General features: G+C 43.7%; 1 protein-coding gene across 1 annotated transcript in view; it reads left to right on the plus strand.

The window, feature by feature from the left end:
- The first annotated feature begins 362 nt into the window (after window positions 1-362).
- RDX (radixin) overlaps window positions 363-13,390 on the plus strand; it is a 62,276-nt gene continuing 49,248 nt past the window's right edge. Inside the window, exon 1 of the mRNA XM_072134250.1 lies at window positions 363-540. The gene's annotated coding sequence lies outside the window, so the exon portion shown is untranslated. The remainder of the gene's footprint in view (window positions 541-13,390) is intronic.

Genomic DNA, 13,390 nt, shown 5'->3' on the forward strand with positions numbered 1-13,390 from the left:
TACTTTCATCTAATAAAATAGCTCCCAGACAAGTTGTAGCGGGGTCCATATTAGTTGTCACAAAACTTTCCCACTAGCTGAATAAACAATTTATAAAACCACCTTAAACTAGTACTTTTCCCCTACTTTTTCTCCATGTCCTCCCGCCATTGCCCTGTCCTGGGCTCACACTACACTTTTCTCCACAAGTAACAACAAGTGTCCATGATGTTTGTGAGAGGATGTGCGCGCCATGATGTGAGGGTGATGGCGCAGCGCCCCTGTCCTGTGTGCGGTCATTATTATCATATACACATTATTATGAGGTCTCCCCTCTGCCGGACCCTCCATGAGCCGCCATGTTGTGCAGCCCTCCTCCTCCTCCCTCCTGTCTCCTTTCTCCTCCTCCTCTTCTTCCTCCCTAGGGAGACTGCGCGGCCTCAGCCCACACAGCCGCAGCAGCCGAGGCGCCGACATCCTCCAGAGCCGCCCGAGTAACGGAGCCTACAGGAGGGAGGAGGAGGAGGCGGCGGTAACGGAGGAGCCCGGGGCCCCACACAGGTACGGCCGGCGCCATTCTGACGGAACTTTAGCGCCATTTCTCACATGACGTTGCGCTTTAACGCTAAAAAGTCGTCGGATGACGAGAAGTTTACTATATGCTGAATGCGATTATCCAGCCCAGGGGACTAAAGTTCATGATGGCGGCCGGGGGTGGTGTAGTAGTGTCTGAGTGCTGTGCCCTCATGTCTGTGTCACATAGAGGCCTCTCTGTCCTCATCCTGATGTAGCAGAGCCCAGGGTGTCACACACACAACATTGCAACTTTCTTTGAGTTCAGTTAGTTTTCAGTGGAAATAACTAAATTTTGGAGCCCTGTGAAAAAAAAAAATTACTTCCTTTATTATATAATTTGAGTGAGGGGATCTACTGAAACTTGTCTTATGTGTGCCCTGGTATGTGACCTCTGTGTTATGCCAGGGACCTGAGCTGACAAATTCATGAAATTTGGTACAAAAAATGACTCCTTTGCGCAAATTTCTCACGATTTATAAGGAATAAGCCGCACATCAGTCGCGCCGATGTAATAGTGACGGAAAGGCAGCTGTGATGTGGAACCATGATCAAGTCACGGCTGCCCCTACGTTTGGATCTAGTAGTCTAGCGCCATGTTCATGTATTTAGAAACACAATTGTCCCAATCACAGACGCGATTACAGCGAAACAATTGCCACCGGGAATGAAAATCCCATTGGCGTTTTGCTGTAAACGCATCTGCGATCAGGACAAGCTCCTCCCCTTCAAGCTTTCACTTGTGTTCAGAAATGCAACATGTGAACGTGGACTAACTATTGAGTTAGAAGGAAACGGCAAAAGACATTGCGTGGTCGGGCTCCACCTGTCGCTCAGTTTGCACCCCTAAAATGTAGCCTTGGCTTACGTTCACACGTTGCGTTTTGATTTACAATTCCGCCACGTCGAAAGGAGTGAACACTTGCCTTTGGGAAATAGCAACATGAATTGAGTTGCGTTGTAACTTGGGCTTCAGCTTTCCCTATCCTCATCATGTTTGGGGGAGAATCTGTAAAAAACTTCTAAACTTGGGACAGCTCCTTAAACAATACCTTATAGGTTCTGTATAGGATAAATATAGGCTGTGTTTTAAGGAAACTTGTCAGGGCTATTTTAGACACTAAACCACTCGCAGGTCCTTTTGGACCACTGGTTTAGCATCCCAAATCGCCCTATAATATTTCTGTCCAGAGCTCTCACCATTTTTGCGGTGGAGCTGCGGAGTACACCCCCATGCAGGGGTAGGTACAGAATGAAGCTGGTATGTACTAAGCTGCTTTCACCGGGGCTCGATGCATCGGACTGACATGTTGCAGGGCGATTTGGGACTCTAAACCACAGATCCATAACTACTTGTAGTTGGTTTACTGAAAGGCTTCCTTTAAGAACATTGCCCCAGGGTTTAGAGTCCAAGCATCATAGTTGTATACAGCGCTAGGAATCCCTGCTGGGCTCTTGTGCCGGACTGAAAACCATTATAATACAGTGTGGTGGTCCTGCGTGGATACAGGGACCCCCCCTTACATCATGTCTACATCCCTGGACTGGGGTTCAGTCCATGAAATGTGACCACCATAAGAAGTCCATCATCAGACATTTTTAACTCCTTTAAGATGTTTGTTATGGTTGATCACTTTATTGAATTGAAGACATGTGTTTGGTTTGCCGATTGACAGCTTGGCTGGTGTTTGGACTCCTGTCTATTTTGGGGGGGGGGGGGGGGTAAAAAATTGACGGATCAACTGTAGGGGAAAACACTCCACCAAACGTGACGTAATGACCCGTCATCCCAAGGTGCCCGGTCATACCATAGCTTCATAACAGCAGGATAACATGTATCTATGTTATAAAGTTTACAGCTTTTGGCTCCAACGTGAGTGTTTTTTTTTGCAAAGGTTTTTAAAAGCTGTGTACCCTCTACACACCCAAATCCCATGCACTATATTGTGACTGTAAATTGCTGCAGGTTACTATTGTTCTCTGTTTGTCCCAGGTCAATGGTTGTATTCAGACATTGCAGGTCTACAGAAACTGCAACAAAAATTGCATACGTATTTGTTGCTATTAGCTGCAGCAGTCTCTTCCTTCATATACATGCAGCCATCTACTTGCTACTAATAATGCATAGGATACGGCTGCAATACTCCTTTTCGGATATGTCCTCCACCAGTTTCCTGATTCCAGAGCATCCCTTTAATATGACCATCATCTTTGGGCTGATTATTTGGAGTTTACTAGCTGTTCTTTACTCAATTGTCCACATTTGCAGGATATTACTTCTAAGAACATTATGGCAAAACCTTCCGTAAGTTATCACTCTGTGTATTATCCTGCCCCGGGCACATCCTAGTTGTGTTTGTATAAGGAGATGCGCTCATAATTCGCCAGCTCTGTATACACAGGGCTTTATCGCAATGGGCTGAGTTATTCTGACACTCGAGCAGCTGTTTGCTTTTCATTGATAGTGTTTGGATAAAGCTGCAGCCGGCGCTGATAATCTATGCAGGTATTCACACTGTGACCTTAAGCCATCACCTGCACGTATGTTCTTTGGGCGTCTTCCAAATAATCCTTAAAGTGGTATTTGGGACTTTTAAGTTGAGGGCGTCTCTTTTAGGGTAGGTCATTAATGTCAGATCAATAACACATCCCATTGATGATTGACAGGGCTGCAATATTCAAAGCAGCGCCGCAGCCCTACTCAATGTATTCCAGGTATAAGCTAGGAATGGTATGTCCGCTCTGTAACAGAAGGGTCATGTGACTTGAGTCTGCTGTGCTTGCCTTGGCACCTGATCAGTAGGGTTGTTAATCGTCAGACCCCCGCCCACATCTTGACCTAGTGTAAGACCATCGTTCTGAAAATACAAAAAGTTTTGTAGGATGTTATAACTTAACCATATAAACTATACTCGCCTTATAAATAGCCGACACTATGGTGATCCCTGCTGGTGGTGATTTAAAGTGACATTGGCACTGAACCCTTCGAGGGCTCACAAATATCCTTAGAAAGCTGTAAATGTGCTTAAAGGGATTATTTGCGATGTCAATGAATTATTCTAGATAAAAAAAAAACTTGCAGAACCTACTGTACATCTTATATCATGCACAAGGGGATAAAAGCCAAAATCAAGCTCCTATGAATTCTGCAACAAAAAGGAATGGAGTTAGATGGGAAACCAATAAATGTCAGTTCTGCACAGAAAAAGAAGAAATGTCCCTTCTTCTTGCAATGTTCCCCGGAGGGGAAATCAATCAGATCAAACCTTTCGGTGGGTAAAAATATAAAGTAAGGGTTCAAGATCTTCAAATATTATAACGTCGATTGGCGAGCTCCACAGCTTCCAGCTGTTGTGCATGTAATGCGGCCCCCCAGAAACGTAGACCTGGGCCACTAGTCGGATGGTCCGCACTGCAGGAGATCTTTTTGATCTCTTATATAAAGCACTGCAATACTTATGTAGTTCTGTGTATTCTATCTGACAGAATCGGGCATCTATTTTCCCAGGCCCCAAATAAATGTTGTCTTTGCTACGTTGGTAGTAATTTTAAAGTTGTGAATAGTTGGCGTTCTGACATTACCATGTCAGGGGAGCTGAGGCTACTTGGACCTGAGACAGTAAGGAAGGCAAGGGGTTAGGCTTCTCTATTTCTGGAAAGATAGGAAAAAATGTATACCTGGTGGGAAGTCTCTGTTGAATGTTACTGGGGTAAGAGGCATCTCTGAAGAAACGTTTGACAGCATAAAGTCATCAGGTTCCGGGCATCGGGGAAGTCGGAGAAGGGGGTAAAGGCCGGCCCAATACCTCGGGAGATTAGAGAGGGGGCATCGGGTGATATTTACCTTTTCTGCTGTGAAATCAGTCTGTTCATCTAGCAGCAGTCGTCAAAAAGTAAACCCTGCAGCCTGAAAGGGCTAAGCCACCCACAGGGCTGACTTGGAAACCATTGTCGAGGACGAAGCCAAAACAAATTTGGAAAATGAGGAGCTTGATTGAATGGAAAAAAGGAGTAAGGGTGAAGACACACGTGGCGTGTTTTTGACAGGTTTGACCAATTATCTTAATTCAAACTGGTCAAAAACGCATGCGTTTTCAAAACGGCCCAAAAACGGCCTAAAAACGCCACGTGTGTATTCACCCTAAGGCAAGTGAAGGGGTAGTTTGAAATGGATACAATAGGCGGAGAAGGGTGTTTATTTTAATACAGTTGATCCGCCCCAATCTAGATATGAGGCCGCGTTTCCATGTGGAGAAATCTCCCTTTAAAGGACACCAGGATGAAGGGTTGTAAACCAAGTACACTTACATACTGGTGTAGGCCCCCTCTGGCAGGATCCGTTCTTTCTGCTTCTTCTGCCTTTTTTATTTATTTATTTATTTTTTTACAGAGCAAGGCTTTACAGAATTATGCAAATTAACCTTGGGGGGGATCTTGGCTCTATGGCTGTCAATTGAGCGTGGAGCCCCCGAGGCTCATTCGCATAATCTTGAAAGCCTTATTTTGTAGAAACGAGCAATTGAGAAGCTAAAAGAAGAGTGGATTCTGATGGAGAGGACAAACACCAGCCATGTAAGTTTGCTTGGTTTACAATCCATCATCCTGGTGGTAGATTACCTTTTTTTTAAAAAAAAAGGAGCGAATTAAAGTGAAAAAGTGTTGGCATTATTGTCAGATTTGACTGCCCAGGTATTTTATGGCTGTGGGTGTGATGAAAAGGGGAACTGTGATCTCAAAGCTTCCACCAGTTTCCTGTCAAGGTTAATTCCACACTTTTTGGAAGGTTAATTTTATAGTTGCTAAAATAGCTGTAGGATGGATGTAGGAAGAACGGTTATACACAAGAGGACACTGTGGGCCAAATCCCTGCATTTATTTTGTTGTGTCCCAATTTGCACACCATGGACGTCAGAACGAAGTCGAAAAGAGCTGAGAAAATGTTCAATGATTTGTATTATGGAGCAGCCCAAAGCTAAACCCTCTTCTCTCATAAACCTACCTAGTTGCAAATTGACCGTGGCATCTAAGGGGTGAAATAGGTCAGGATCTGTGACTTCCACTGCTCCAGTGGAGTCATTTGCTAACATTCAGGGGCTATTCCTTTGTCCTAATATTTTCATGCCATACTACAGGCAGTCCCCAGGTTACATACAAGGTTACATAGATTTGTTCTTAAGTTGAATTGGTATGTAAGTAGAAACTGTATATTTTATAATTGTAGGTGCAGACAAAAAAAGAATTTTTGTCTCAGTGGCAATTGGATTTTCAACATTTTTTGCTGTAATAGGACCAAGGATTATGAATAAATCTTCATTACAGACACCTTACAGGTGATTATTGCAGCCAGAGACTATAGTAATTATAGCATCCAGAGAGCTTCACCAAAGATCAGTGGGCAGAGGGGTCCGTCTTTAACTAGGGGTCGTCTGTAAGTCTGGTGTCATTAAGTAGGGGACCGCCTGAATTGCCATCATGAGTCAGGAGCGACTGAATGTTGTATCTATTGTCCTGACTGCTATAAACCTACAGTACCAACAAATTCCTCGGCACTAGAGTCTTAACTTCTGTCTGAATTGTAGATATTTGCCATCAGAATTGTATTCAGATCATGGCTGGGGATGACAGGAGCTTAGAAAGATGACTGTATACTAGCCCAGGGATACAGATGTCTGGGTCTGGTTTTATATGGTCGTAGTGGTGATGTATGAGCTGTGAGAGCAGACTATGTGTTATAACTCTGTGCTATGGAATAACTGCGGCAATGGTAATATCATTATACTTTGTCTTTCCTTTATGGCAAGGACTGGAAAAGACATTAAAGGGCAGGTTCACCTATTGTGAACCCAGATGAGTATATCATAAGGGTGTATTCAGTGCAACTAAAAACAAGTTCCATTAGAGATATCTTTGGTCCCTTAGGTGCGGCGGATGAACACTGGGTGCTGATGGCTTGTTGTGGCCGCTATACGTCATGTTTGGCTATATGTATAAGGATAGGACCTGTGCTGGGAATGGGATAGATCACAGATACAAGTGTCATTCTGAATCCTCTCCTACAATACTATGTTTTCACTGCACAGCTCCTTCTGCTCTATAACGTGCTGCAAGATTGATCCGCAGGAAACATCTGATCAGTCTGTTTTTGACTGATTCTGAGCTGTATTTATCAGTCACGTGCGCCGCACTGACCACACATAATGATGGGAAGCGATGCTGGGATTGTAGGATTCCTGGATATAAATAGAGAGGAAGTATAGGCCTCTGGTATGTCAGGACTATTTTCAGACACTTCTACAATGAGTGGCCTGTGAAAACCACAGCCATGCCCTTGTGTTGTACCGGAAAAGGCCTCCAGAGGCAGCTGCGAAAGTCATCATTTGCAGGTTTTATTTCCCATAATCACAATTGTATTTTAGGTTACTTGTTGTAACCTTGTGCTTTGTGTAGCCTTTACTTTTGTATTTGTGATTTTATTTAAAGCTGTAGTAGCCAACTTCATAGCACGGACACCTAAAAGGGCACCTACCACCAGGATGAAGGACTGTATGCAAATGAGCCTCAGGGGCTCCAGGCTCCATAGGTTTTAATGAGTGGTTCTTAACCTGGGTTCTATCGAACCCTTGGGGTTCGGTGAGTTGGTCTCCGCCACGGAGGTCATGACACACACATATTTGACTTATATCCTTTAAAAGGCTACACCTCCAGTAGTTTTTAGGCCTTCCCTCTAAATTAATATTGGGATTTTTAAAAGACTGGGACATGAATTTCTGATCCGTAGGGGACCAACAAGTGGCACCTACATCAATCAGACTCTTCTTCACAGGCCGGTGATGTCACATTAATTTATCACGTGGTCCGGTTGCATCACCATCTTATTCATTTCAATGGGCCGACATGGCTCTCTTCATGGTCACTAATCTTAACCCCTTAACGACTTGGCCTTTTTTAGTTTTTTCACTTCCATTTTTCACTCACCAACTTCAAAAATCTATAACTTTTTTATTTTTCCACATAAAGAGCTCTGTTTTGGCTTATTTTCTGCATAACAAATTGCACTTCATAGTGACGGTATTTAATATTCCATGGCGTGTACTGGGAAGCGGGAAAAAAAAATCCAAATGCAGTGAAAATGGTGAAAAACCACATTTGCGACGTTTTCTTGTGGGCTTGGATTTCACAGCTTTCACTCTGCATCCCAAATGACATGTCTACTTTATTCTGTGGGTCGGTACGATCATGTGGATACCAAATTTGTATAGGTTTTTTAATGTTTTCATACATTTAAAAAAATTAAAACCTCCTGTACAAAATATATATTTTTTTTATTTTGCCATCTTCTGGCGCCAATAACTTTTTCATACTTTGGTGTACGGAGCTGTGGATAGTGTCATTTTTTGCGAATTTTGATGGCATTTTCATTACTATAATTTTTGGGACTGTACGACCTTTTGATCACTTTTTAAGAATTTTTTTTATATTTTTCAAAATGGCAAAAAAATGCCATTTTCGACTTTGGACGCTGTTTTCCGTTACGAGGTTAAACATAGTGAAAAAACATTATCATATTTTGATAGATCGGGCATTTTCGGACGCGGCGATACCTAATGTGTTTATGATTTTTACTGTTTATTTATTTTTATATCAGTTCTAGGGAAAGGGGGGTAATTTGAATTTTTAGGTTTTTTATTATAATTTTTTTTTTTACTTTTTTTTATTTTTACTTTTACTATTTTTCAGACTCCCTAGGGTACTCTAACCCTAGGTAGTCTGATTCATCCTATCATATACTGCCATACTACAGTATGGCAGTATATGGGGGTTTTACTACTCATACATTACAATGTGCAATTAGCACATTGTAATGCATGGGTTAAAACGAAGTAGCCTCGGGTATTCGGAACACCCGAGGCTACCATGGCAACGGATCGCCGCTCCCCGTGACGTCATCGGGGAGCAGCGATCCACGACAAGATGGCAGCGCCATCTCTTAGAAGCCGCCTGCAGCATTGCCGGCGCCGATCGAGGTGAAAACACCCGCGATCGGTGCTAGCTGTATGCAATAGCTGTATGCAATATGCAGCAAAGACTTACCGGCTATGGAGAGGGCTCGGCCCGCGCGCGTCGGGAAGGGGTTAAATTCCTGGAAGGCCCCTTTAAGCAAGACACAGATACAAATGATGGAAGATCACTAGCATGGATTTTGCTATTAAAGGAAATCTACCATCAAAATGTGTTATGATAAACCAGGGACACTTACTCATAGATCCACAGGCTGTGACTGTACTAATCTTCTTATATTTGCCTTCTTCTAAAATCAACTTTTAAAAATTATGCTTATGAGTCTTAAGGGCTCCTGGAGGTGTAACCAGAGCCCGTCTGTGCTATAGCTTCACAGTGCTGGTGCGCTCCTTCCGCCCCCAAACGCCAAGTGCAGTGGGAAGGTGAGACAATGTAACATCATGTTAAGCTATAGCACAGAGTGCTCTGCTAACACCCCCAGAGCCCTTCTGGTTCATTAGCATAATTTGATTTTAGAAGGAAGACTGTGGATAACAAATATAGTAATATTACCAGAGGCCCGCTGCCTGGATGTATGAGTAATGTCCCTGGTTTATCGTGATGGATTTTGGATAGTAGAGCCACAGTCACTGCTGTGATCAGCCAATCTTAATGGAGACTTCTCCTGGCAGCCCTGGCAAAAGCGATGTCAACCAGTGAAGATTGCAGAGGAGTATTACATGGCAGATATGTGCAAATGGCTTCTACTATCTCCACTGTGTAGTGAGTTGTACTTCCTAGGCACCACGGGGCAGTATGCATCGCCCTGTAACGTCATATTGAAGGCTTAGGGGCCTGTACTTGTATATTATGCACATCATTGTATAGACATGTATCCTCCCATCAGCGGGATAGGAAATACATTTCTGATTGCTGGAGGTACAACCACTGGAATCCAAATTGCTTGGACCACTAGGCCAGCTCCACCCAGCTGCCCTATACCGCATAGGACTATAGTCTATGGCAGTGATGGCGAACCTTTTAGAGGCCGAGTGCCCAAACTACAACAAAGACCCGCTTATTTATCGCAAAGTGCCAACACAAAAATGTAATTTGTGATTTATACTCCCTTCTCTGTCACAGTTTTCATTGATGCCAGCCCCCTGAGGACACCAATAAAGCAGAAAATAGTCCCAGGAGCGCTGTCACTTTAATATAGCTCTGTGCACAGCAAGTATTGGGCTGTCTGGGACTGCAGGAAGATACCTGGAGTCATCTATGGTGATGGCCTGAGTGCCCACAGAAAGGGCTCTGAGTGCCACCTCTGGCACCAGTGCCATAGGTTAGCCATCACTGGTCTATGGGATCCATCTGATTGTGCGGCTCATTTTTGTCCAGTTGGGCTTTAGCTTAATGTAATATTGTGATGGGAAGAATAGAAAGCACAGCGGGAGCCATTGGAAGTTACTCTGCTTCTTCCTTTTGTATTCTCGTCTCCATCCGCCTCCTCCGCCTGTACATGTCTGATGCAGTAGGATGGGATTGTGAAGAACTGTACTGGAGGAACCTTCCCCATACATCCTCTTTCTTCTGTGTATATATATATATAATGTATGTATGTATATATGTATGTATGTATATATAGGAGGAAGGAACAGCTGGGACCTCCGGAGGAGCCCTTTTCTCCAAGCCTTGCGCTTTATATACAAATGGCCTTCTATCTGTATGTAAATATCATTTTTATTTATTGAACATTTATACAGCTGACCCTCTTGGTGGATTGACATGAAACACAACTCGCACGTTTTCAGACGATCACAGCCGGGTCAAACTCTTCCCCATGGACTGAATAAGGGAAAGCTGATGAATCGCTGGAAATCCAATTGCTGGAATACCTACAGGTCATGTCCCAAGTTACCCCTCTGAAAGAGCGTTCACCACTGTCCCTGTTGTCTCTTTGAACTACCCAAAGAAGCCGAGTACTTTACAAGGATTGCAAAAGTCCCATAGATTTCAGTGGACCCCCTATTCCTGTGACCAATGGGGGGGAGGGGGGCAATGGTAGTTACCCATGTCTGATGCTATATTCCTAACTATTCTTATAGTGAGCCCAAGTTATTTTACTAGGAAAATGTAAGGGTACCGGATGAATCAAGCACTAAAAGAGAGTATGTAAACGGGTCCTCTCTCTATTCCTAGAAGGAAGAGGCTGTTCTGAGGTTTCCTAGAATCGCCTTTGATCCTCACATCAAAGCTTCTGTTCTTCCAGTTGAATAGATTTTGTACGGTGCATATGGAAATCTGTATTGTTTGTTCGTATTGCAGAGGAAGACAAGCTGATTTTAGGATCGCTGGTCAATGGTACACAAGCAAGTCTACGTGAGGTTACTTGTCTTCCGAAAAATAGAAAACCGTTGCTGTGCGCTGTAGCTGTGTCCTACAGTATCACACTGGTCTTCTTGTTAATGGGGGGCTCTGAAGACTACGCCATGAAAGTATAGCTCATGCAGGAGGAGCTGAGCAGATTGTACGTAGTGTCCTATCTGCGAGCAACATGTTATAGACCGACGTGAGCTGAGCAGACAAGGCACTATGCGCAATCTGCTCACCTCCTCCTGCTCCATAACATGCTGCCTGCAGATAGGAGGGCACGATGTACAATCTGCGGGCAGCATGTTAAAGACCAATGGGAGCTGCGCAGATAGGACACTATGTACAATCTCAGGCAGCATGTTATAGAGCAGGAGAAGCTGAGCAGATTGTACATGGTGGCCCCCTGTCTGCAGGCAGAATGTTATAGAGCAGGAGGAGCTGAGGGTTTGTATATAGTGTCCTATCTGCAGGCAGAATGTTATAGAGCAGGAGGAGCTGAGCAGATTGTACATTGTGTCCTATCTGCAGGCAGCATGTTATGGAGCAGGAGGAGCTGAGCAGATTGTACATTGTGTCCTATCTGCAGGCAGCATGTTATGGAGCAGGAGGAGCTGAGCAGATTGTACATTGTGTCCTATCTGCAGGCAGCTTGTTATAGAGCAGGAGGAGCTGAGCTGATGTGGTCTCCAAAAATGAAGTGCCTTAGGCAGAAAAGCCAGCTCCCAGATGCATGAGATACATTAGTAGTGATAATTCTTTATAATAATAATTCTTTATATAGCTCACACAGATTACGCAGCACTACACAGAGCTTTGCCAAATCAGTGCCTGCCTCCAAAACATACTGGTAGGTTCATAAGATTGCGAGCCCCATTGGAGGATGGGAAGAAACCAGAGGACCTGGAGGAAACCCATGCAAACATGGAATGAACATACAAATTCTTTGCAGATGTTGACCTGGATGGGACTTGAACCCAGGACCCCAGCGCTGCAAGGCCGTAGTGCTTACCACTGAGCCACCATGGTTCCCATTCTTAGTTTCTGCATTTTACACAACAAATCTGCTTTGTGTAAACCTAAGACGGTTCTCACAGAAGTCATGGGGGGGGGGGGGATTATGATTATGAAACTGTGAAATAAAATCTCCTATTATTATACCAGTATTGCACAATCCACATTGTGCATATTTCCAGATGTAACTGCGGTTTTGTTGTAATGAATTATTAATAAATTGTCTGAAGTGATATGATATATAATGTAGTTTCCCACGTATTGTAGAATAGTTAGCGGTGTCTGCGTTGTATTAGTTGTTATTGATGCTCTGCTGTTCTGCAGGCGGCTCTGGTGTCGGGCACAGATGTGTGACGTTCCCTGACATGTTGTGTATATACACATGTTAATGAGCGCCCAGTGATAATAAACACCAGGTCCTGGAATAGCTCCTCATTGTCTGCCCCATGGAGAAGCGTTTGTGTACACGGAGGGAGGCAGATGTTTGTGATTTAGAAGGCATTTTATTTAATGGTGGAGGTTTAATTACTTTTGTGGAATTAGAGAGTCTCTATGAGGATGTGAGCGATATTAATGGAAAGATTGGCCGAGGACGTAAGTGTATGTAAATGTTTACAAAGCGGACATTAAAGGAGTCGTCCGACTGAAACCGCAGAACACAGATCATTTGAGTAAATGAAAAAATTTCTTAAATGTGTTCCCGTTGGTCCATCAACCTCTGCAGCTTCTGGCGCTGCTGTTATGGAGCTTTTCATTTTACGCCGGCAAGTCGCCGGACCTACACTCGTGACTTCAGGAATGCCCCCAACACATACATTTTTGCTCTTGAGCTTGACTATCCTATTTACATTCCTTAGGCAGGCGGCACACGTGGCGCTTTGAACCAGTTTTTGGGCCGGTTTTAAGCAGTCCGTTAAAAAACTCATCCGTTTTTGCCCTGTTTTAATTAAGATAATTGGTAAAACCGGTCCAAAACGGATGCATTTTCAAAAAACGCATGCATATTTCAAAAAAATGCATGCGTTTCTTTTTTTTTACGGACTGCTTAAATATGGCACAAAAACGGGTTAAAAATGCCACGTGTGCCGCCGGCCTTATGGTAAAGAAGTCATTCTGGACTGCACATGGAACATGTACATCCTTAAGAGGTTGCAGGTGTATGTAGAGTGCTAATAAGCAGGGCTGGTGTTAGGGAGCAGCAAACTGGGCATCTGCCCAGGACCCCCTGCCCCCTGTATGTGGAATTTTGTGGGCAGAAGATGTTATGCTCATTTATTACCCATTGGTTGATTGCCCGGGTGTAGATTCTTATCATCTATTTGTCTAGTGATCTATCTCCTATAATTTTTTATCTATCTTCCTATCTATATATCTGTGTAACAGTCTATCTAGCTTGGGTTTAGAAATGCAATACAAACATTTGGGGACAGGGCCCAGTCCAATCGCATGTGCATTT

Source organism: Engystomops pustulosus, chromosome 2 (assembly GCF_040894005.1).
Source record: "Engystomops pustulosus chromosome 2, aEngPut4.maternal, whole genome shotgun sequence".
Classification (NCBI taxonomy): domain Eukaryota; kingdom Metazoa; phylum Chordata; class Amphibia; order Anura; family Leptodactylidae; genus Engystomops; species Engystomops pustulosus.